Below are 8524 nucleotides of genomic sequence, written 5' to 3'. Positions count from 1 at the left end.
GAAACCATAGGAATGCAGAATCACTGGTCTTAGCCATCCACCAGAGATGGGACTGCCCATCCAAATGTACGGATCCCGTTATTCTTTTTTTATAAAATTATGTGAACTTTGTTTTGCTTTGTTAAGTTATATAACCTGGAATTCATTCTTGTTTTTCTCCCTCAAAGGCTAAATAACACAGAGATAAAATATCAGTTGTCCTGAGGAGTAACTGAAAATAAGTTAATAACCATACATTTACACAGACAACTTTATTTTTGTCATTCTGTTTGTCTGAATGAAAAAGCAGAGGTATCCAAACTGAATTTTTCCTTTGCTGTTATTAGTCATCCAAATATTTGCGTTCCCCTTGACTTAGGGTTTTAGTCTAAATAGCTTTCAATATGTTAAAATAAGTAACACACTATTAAGTATTGGCAGAGTTTTTTAATTAAAAAATTGAATGTATCATGCAGTGTCTGTTAATTAATAATTTATTCAAATATACGCTAATTAAATGACTTTTTTTCCCAAAGGCATTACATTTACTAAAATATTTAAATAGGTAATGATGTTGCCCCAAATTAAAATTGTAATACTATTTTCTTAGATTAAAAAACTGAGAGTCTGGGGATCCCTGGGGGGCGCAGCGGTTTGGTGCCTGCCTTTGGCCCAGGGCGCGATCCTGGAGACCCGGGATCGAATCCCACGTCGGGCTCCCGGTGCATGGAGCCTGCTTCTCCCTCTGCCTGTGTCTCTGCCTCTCTCTCTCTCTCTGTGACTATCATAAAAAAAAAAAAAAATAATAAAGGTTTAAAAAACTGAGAGTCTTAAAGACTCCTTAAAATACAAAACAAAATAGATTTAGTTACTATAAAGCATATGTGTCTGCGTATGCGGCAACGTACAATGCTTTTCTGTATGATTTTTACACAACGTCACGATTTTAAATTCAGAGATATGTCCTTCCAGAAAATGTTTGGGTTTAAACCAAATAGAAGACTTTAAATGAAATAAAATTGAATTTTAAATAAAAATATTACCTGCAAGGGCATCATTTATCAATCTATTAACAGTAATAAACTTTACCCTAATATATTAATTGATAAAAAATATGGAAAATGTACAAGGTTGAAAGTGTTTTTTGAAATCAATTAATATATTAGGGTGGTGGTAGGACCATACCTCTGTACTGAAGAGGACTGGCTGCCAGCAGCCCATCCTTCACATCTCTACCCCTGTGCTTCTTTTTGCTGAAAATAGATTGAGCATAATTATCTGCCTTGGGACTGAAAGGCCCAATATCATCACCCCTTTTATCTCTGAGATGTCGGTCGTCTCATTTTCCTCTATGTCTAATCTCCCTCCAGAGCATACATTGTTATTCTGAGCCCACTTCCCACTCCCTACTTCCATCCCTCCCACTCAGCATTATTTTCGTCCTTCCCATCATTCTGATGACACAGCCAAATTCCTTTTAACCTTAATAGATTTATGACAGTTTTCTCTACCTTTTTGCTCTGACGCTTGGCTCATTGGCACACAGCTTCTCTTGTGGGGTCAAGTGGCAGCTCAGTTGTTCCAACAAACTTGGTCTTATGGGCCTAGAGATGATGAGTAGGCATGCTCTTTGCTTTCTTTGCTTCTTTAAAGCTTTGGGACATATCGTATTTCCTCCTCTCTAAATTCCCCCAGTTTTAAATATCAAGTCTTCATATTATAACATTATCTACTGTATATTGGGCAAGTGTCTACTGATCCTAAAACTAAGCCCTTAATTCTCTGAAAATATTAGCCTCTAGTAAATACCACTCTCTCCAAAATACTCCTTTCCTAATTTTTGTGCTTGAAAACAACTGTGTGGACCTTTCCATAGATAAGTCTCTCTGTTTTTGACTTCCTTTACAGTTATTTTGCCCTCCATCTACTCAGCCACTCATCCACGTAGGCATGATTTTGTTGTTAACAACTGCAAACCTTCTATACTATCAATTTCAAGTATCACCGTCCAGCTTCACTTCCCACTTTGCCCACCCCTTCCAGCGCTCTGAGTCCAACAATCCTAAGGTCTTTTCCTTGTCCAGTTTCCCTTTGTGTTATAATGACCATAAGCTCTGGTTTGCATAAGAGAGTGTTGGGTTGAACCTGTTAGTTATCTCAGTATAAGAACGAATAGTGCCCTAGTTTAGAAAATAAATTATATGATTGCTTTACCTAATGTTCTCACTTTTTTTCTTACTGAGCCTAAGTTCTATAATCAACTAAAAGCTTTTCTTTGAATATACTTTTTGACTGCTTTGTCCGTCTTTCCCATAATCAATACTTTGGCAAAACCCCAACCCTGGTTAAATCTGACTCTCCAAATACTTTATATCTGCACCTGTGTCTCAGTGTGGCTGGAATCAAACACAAAACTCTGCTATATGATCTCATATTAAATTTACAATCCTCAACTTTAAGCTGTTGGGGAATCCTACTCTCTGCTGGTCCATTTACTTTTCCACTTTCCCAGATGATCATTTCATATCTTGTTTCTCCTTCAGCTTCTAGAACTTCTTAACACATTTTCACACTGAACTGATGAACTTCTATTTGAAATTTAACAAACTTTCACCCCCAAGAAAGGACTTGCCTAACACCAAACTCTCCACTTGTGCTCCAGACCCCACCCCATCTCAGCTCCTCTTTTTGTCATACAAATATGACACAATCTACTTACAATCTACTTACAAATACCACTAGCACATCTTCAAAATAGCTTTCTTCCTTCCACTTTCACTGATGCTATTCTGATCCGAGACATTGACATCTCTCAACTGAACAACTGTAGCCTGTAGCTGAATCACTGTCTTTTTTTTCTTTTTTCTTTCTTTTTTTTTTTTTTTTTTGTACCAACCCACATCTCCTAGCCTATTTGCAGCACAGGTGTTAAGTGATATTATCAAGATACAAGTTACATTATATAATTTTTCCTTTCAAATCCTCCCAATGGCTTCACATTTCATTCCAAATAAAAGCCAAAATTCAACAATGACTTATGAAGGCCTATGAATGTCTGCCTACTCCCACCCCTTACCTTTCTAGTTTTATCTTCCACTACCCAATTTTTATTTATTACCACTCAGCCACATTGGATTTTTTTTTCCTTCTCCTCAAACACTTCAGGAATCTTGATTCCCTAGGGATTTTTCATTGAAAGTTTCCTGTCCCTCAGATATCTTCTCTCTCCCACCCCCAAAGCCACAGGACTTAAGTCACCAGGACACCTTTTCCATAATGCTGCTGTAGTCCTTTCTCCTTAAAATGGAAGTCCCATCCCAAGCCCAACCCTCCTTATTCTTATCTCCTACCTTGTTTCTCTCCTTAGAACCTACCTTCTTGGGACACCTGGGTGGCTCAGGGGTCGAGCATCTGCCTTCAGCTCAGGACATGATCCCAGGTCTGGGGATCAAGTCCCACATCCGGCTCCCTGCAGGGAGCCTACTTCTCCCTCTGCTTATGTCTCTCCTTCTCCCTCTGTGTCCCTCATGAATAAATAAATAAAATCTTAAAAAAAAAAAAAAAGAAAAAGCCTACCTTCTTTCTACTTGTATAAGTACTTCTTTTATCAGGGGATTGATATACAGATATTTCCTTGAACAATGCAGGCTTAGATTGTGCAGGTCCACTTATATGTTTTATTTTGGGTTTTTTTTTTTCAGTAAATAAACCTATAGTACTGTAAATACATTTTCCTTAAAGAAAAAAAATATTTATTTGAGAGAGAGAGAGAGAGAGAGAGAGAGAGAAAGGCTTGATCCAAGGACCCTGAGATCATAACCTGAGCTAAAACCAAGAGTTGGTCACTTAACTGAATGCACCATCCAGGTACCCCTAAGTGTCTTTTCCTTATGGTTTTCTTAATAACGTTTTTCATCTAGCTTACTTTATTGTATAATACAGTATGTAACATATACAACATACAAAGTACAAGTTAATGGACTTTCTATATTATTGGTAAGGCTTTCAGCCAACAGTAGGCTATTAGTAGCAGAGGTTTTGAGGGAGTTGAAATTCATACATGATTTTTGACTGTAGGCAGTGTCCTTAACCCTTGTGGTGTTCAAGGATCAACTGTATTATTTCTTCTGGGATTCACTGATGTTATTCACAAAATCCAATGGTGTGGTGGTGAGGAATACAGCCAGAATATTACCTTTCTTCTTATTCACTGTAAAACCTCAGACATATTGTCTGACTTTTCTGATGCTCCACATCTCTATCAGTCTAGAGGAAGACTAAAATTGTCCTTTATTTTTCCTTTGTTATTTGGAGATAAATTACACGTTAAATGTATATATAATGTTTATCATAAGACCTAGTAGAAATTTGTTTAATAAATATTTTTCCTTATTTTTAAATTACTATTATTGGAATCATTTTGACTATTGCTAAGATGGATGAAAAATTCAGCCTGTATTTTAAACTTCATCACATCCCTGTGTAATTTCTGTGAAATTATTCGATTATAACTATAGGGACACCTGAGTGGGTCAGCAGTTGAGCTTCTGCCTTCAGCTCAAGGTGTGATCAATCCCGGGGCCAGAGATCGAGTCCCACATTGGGCTCCCTGAGAGGAGACTGCTTCTCTCTCTGCCTATGTCTCTGCCTCTCTCTCTGTGTCTCTCATGAATAAATAAATAAAATCTTTAAAAAAGATTGTAACTATAATGGATAACTATAAAATTGGCAGAAAACCCAAGCTTACAAAATTTAAAATTTTGCTCTTATGGTAGGCTATGTTGAAAAGCAAAATTTCAGTTGGTTTGGTGTCTGGAGAAAGTACTGAGAAAATATATACATTCCTTACATGACTAATTAAAACACCTATGTTTCAAGTATAAATAATTCAGTAACAAGAATTTCAAGTGGACAATTTAGATCTCCAATCCTGATAGTTCAGTTTATCTGAAATGTCTGTGAAGGGGAGGCCAAGATTAAAATGACAAAATCTTCAACTCACAGAGGGTATTTATTAGACCATCTTAGGGATTTCGTAAACCCAGATTCCAAAAGAATAGTATAAACCTGGTTCTCTTTGACAGTTCTACGTAAGTGGCTTAATTTCCAGAAAATGATACTATCACAACACCAAGCCTTAAAAAAAATGTCTAGTTAACAGTTTTATTTCTAGTAATTGGTAATTGGCTAAGATCTGAACTTTTTTGAAATAAGACTTCTGTAATGGTGCAAGAATGTTAGTAGGTCACTGATTTATCTTGCAGAGAAAGATGAATAATAAAAAGTTTTAAAACAATAAAGAGAATAATAAAGTTCTAAATTATTTATTGTACAAATACAGAGACAAAAATAAGATTTTCCCCTAAATTGCACAATAAATTTTTTTTGTACATTGGTGTGTCAGATTACAAATGTTATCTATGTACTTTTACACATGTAAATAAACATCTATTTTAAGTGTAACCTTCAAAGTGTTGTTTGTTAGAGTTTGGAAAATGAAAAACACACACGCACACAAAAGAGATGGGTGATGGACTACATTTAAAAGAAAACAATCTTGCTGATGAAAAGCATTTTAAAGAGGAAGCCATCGGCCTTATCTCCAAAAAGATCTATTCCACTGCAACTAATTACTCCCCAATATAGTTTGGAATTGGAAACAGCCCCCTACTCCCACCATCTAAATACCAGTGCACTGTAAATCCACCCTTCCGCCAGAACTGATTGTTGCAAGGAATAATTCAAACCAGAAATAGTCAAGTAGGGAGAATGCATACCAATCCGGCCCTCTTCATGAATTGCTTAAAACAACAGATTCTTGGCAGAATAACCCACAAAAGTTGCTCTTTACAGCAAGGATCAGTATCAGCCAATATTTCTTAATTTCTCCAGGGAACCCAAAGGGTGGAAACACTGTGAAGATAGGTCAACACCCTTCTTATAGGTTTCAAATTGCTAGCTGCTAATATTTTTTGAATTGCCTGCTTTTAATTATCCACATCCACATTGGCCAGTTAGCAGGTGAAATTGCTTAACTCCTCAAGGACTACATGTGGACTCAAATCAGCAATCTTTTCATTAATAACCTCTCCTTAGAGGAAACTTCTATCATATCAAGTGAACCCTCTCACCTGCTCCCATCTTACAAACGGAATTAATTGTTATCATTCCTTGTAAGCAGTTGAAAGGCTGCAGAAGTGAAACCAGGCACAGCACCCTGATAAGTTTCTACAGACAAGTTGCAGGCAAAGCCAGACTGCTGCGTGAAGAGAGCTGGCTCAGAACTTTCTTCCCCAAATGGCACGAGAAGCAATCGTGTCATAAGAAACCTCTACAGGGCAATGAAGCAGGCAACCCTGAATCACCAGCACTGAGGCCGTACAGGAGCATTATCATATAGGGAGCCACAAAGACCTCAGATAGAAAAAATTCTGGGGTCACCTGGGTGGCTCAGTGGTTGAGCCTCTACCTTTGGCTCAGGTTGCGATCCTAGGGTCCTAGGATCAAGTCCTGCAGGGAGCCTGCTTCTCCCTCTGCCTATGTCTCTGCCTCTCTCTGTGTCTCTCATAAATAAATGTGGTCTTAAAGAAGGGAAGAGTTCTGAAATTGAGGCAGCCCTGCCATTTGGCTTTCCCCCTACCCTGGTATGAAAACTGGCTCAGAAGAAGCCAGCCTCAAAAGCCACAGGTGATGACACCTCAGAACAGCTGAGTAGTTGACAGCATGAAGACCACCTTCCCAGCCCCTTCCCAGCCCCTTCCCATTACTTTTATGTTTGAAATTCCAGATTCTCGGCTAATTACAAATTCATTTGAGCTAAGGTTCGGTTCTCCTTTCAAATTACACCTAATCCTGGGGAAGTTTAACCAGACTGTATATAACTGTATATACTTATTTACCTATATTTATATAGGTAAATATAAAATATGTTTCTATTTAATATTTAGCTATGCATGCTTTATTTGAATTTATTTGATCAGGTTGCTTTCTTCCTAACATCTACTTGAAATTTTCAGACTTAAGAAAGGAATTTTAATGAAGGAATAAAGAGAGACAATTCATTTCTATCCATGCAAACTTAGATATGGACAATTCTGATGCCTCTTAGCAGCTTTGGGCCTCAGCTGACTGGGGAGAAGAAGAATAGAATGATGGGTTTTGAACCCTGAAGAACTGGGTACAGAAATACAAAGTAGTAGAGATAGGCATTAAGGGTCTTGCATGGGGCTAGTGGGCTAGCCTTGGGCTGACATTTCCATTCCTCCCTAATTTATATCTTGGTGCTTATGTTATGAGAAAAATATGCCAAGTCAGTCAGTTTATTCATGAAATAGTAGAATATAATAAAAAATGCATGGCATTTTAGATTTGCCTAGATTTGTCAATGTCTATTTTTTTTTGACCTCTGAACCATTTATTGGCCTCCTGCTCCTCAAAGGGTATCCTGTTTTGCTACCTCAATGCCTCAGAATTTTGGTGTCGTTGGTCTCAGACACCACCTTGCTGTGGTGATGGTCTTCTGGATGGTCTGCAAGGAGTTGCTGTTGTCCAGGGCATCAGTAAGACTGAAGTCCTCCCTGTCTTCCAACAGGCGACAGTAGGTGGCAATCTCAGCCTCCAGCTTGACCTTGACATTCAGCAGGGTCTCATACTCCTGGGCCTGGCACCTGCCCCTCTGCCTGGATCTGGGACAGCGCTGACTCCAGGTGCAGCAGGATCCCGTTGAGCTGCTCCATTTCCATCGAGTAGCAGGTGTCGACCTCCCTCAGGCTGTTCTCCAAGCTGGCCTTCAGGTTTCTCATTGAGTCCAGGTTGATCTCCAAGGACTGGGCCGTCTGTCCGTCTCAGCACCATGAGGGTCATCTCAGCTTCTCCTATCTCAGCGGTCTGTGTGGTGACCACTGTGGTGCTCTCCTTGATCTGCTGGGACCAGTACTTGTCCAGCTCCTCCCAGTTCTTCTAAGCCAGCTTGTCATACTGGGCCTGGATATTTGCCATGATCTTGCTGAGGTCCTGAGATTTGGGGGCATCCAACTCCACTGTCAACCCAGAGTTGGCGGTTTGGTTTTGTAGACCCTTTACTTCCTCCTCATGATTCTTCTTCATGAAGAGCAGCTCCTCCTTGAGAGCCTCGATCTCTGTCTCTAACTTCAGCTGAGTGACATTGGTGTCATCAATGACCTTGTGGAGCCCATGAATGTCACTCTCCACAGACTGGCGCATGGCCAGCTCCATCTCATACTTGACTCGGAAGTCATCAGCAGCAAGCCAGGCATTGTCAATCTGCAGAACCACGCGGGCATTGTGTCAATGTCTATTTTGAAATCTTATGTTATTTCTGTTGTTTCCTAGACTTCTTAAAAATTACCCCCACCCCACAAATATACTTCCGCTTGATCAAATTAATGACATAGGACACATATTGTCATTCTTTGCTTCTGAAACTCAAATAAATGTCTCCTCTACAGGGAGTGTTAATCTGCCAAGGGTGAAAACAAAACCAAAAGCAAAACCAACAACCAAAAAGCCAAAATAACTGGACTCT

The 8524-nt window shown here is 39.0% G+C and overlaps 1 pseudogene; it reads right to left on the bottom strand.

Moving 5' to 3' along the window:
* Positions 1 to 7436: 7436 nt before the first annotated feature.
* Positions 7437 to 8286, bottom strand: LOC112917732 (keratin, type I cytoskeletal 18 pseudogene; annotated as a pseudogene).
* Positions 8287 to 8524: the final 238 nt, after the last annotated feature.

The sequence above is a fragment of the Vulpes vulpes genome, chromosome 15 (assembly GCF_048418805.1).
Source record: "Vulpes vulpes isolate BD-2025 chromosome 15, VulVul3, whole genome shotgun sequence".
NCBI lineage: Eukaryota > Metazoa > Chordata > Mammalia > Carnivora > Canidae > Vulpes > Vulpes vulpes.
The sequence above is the reverse complement of the archived record's forward strand: the minus strand, read 5'-3'. Positions and strand labels throughout refer to the sequence as shown.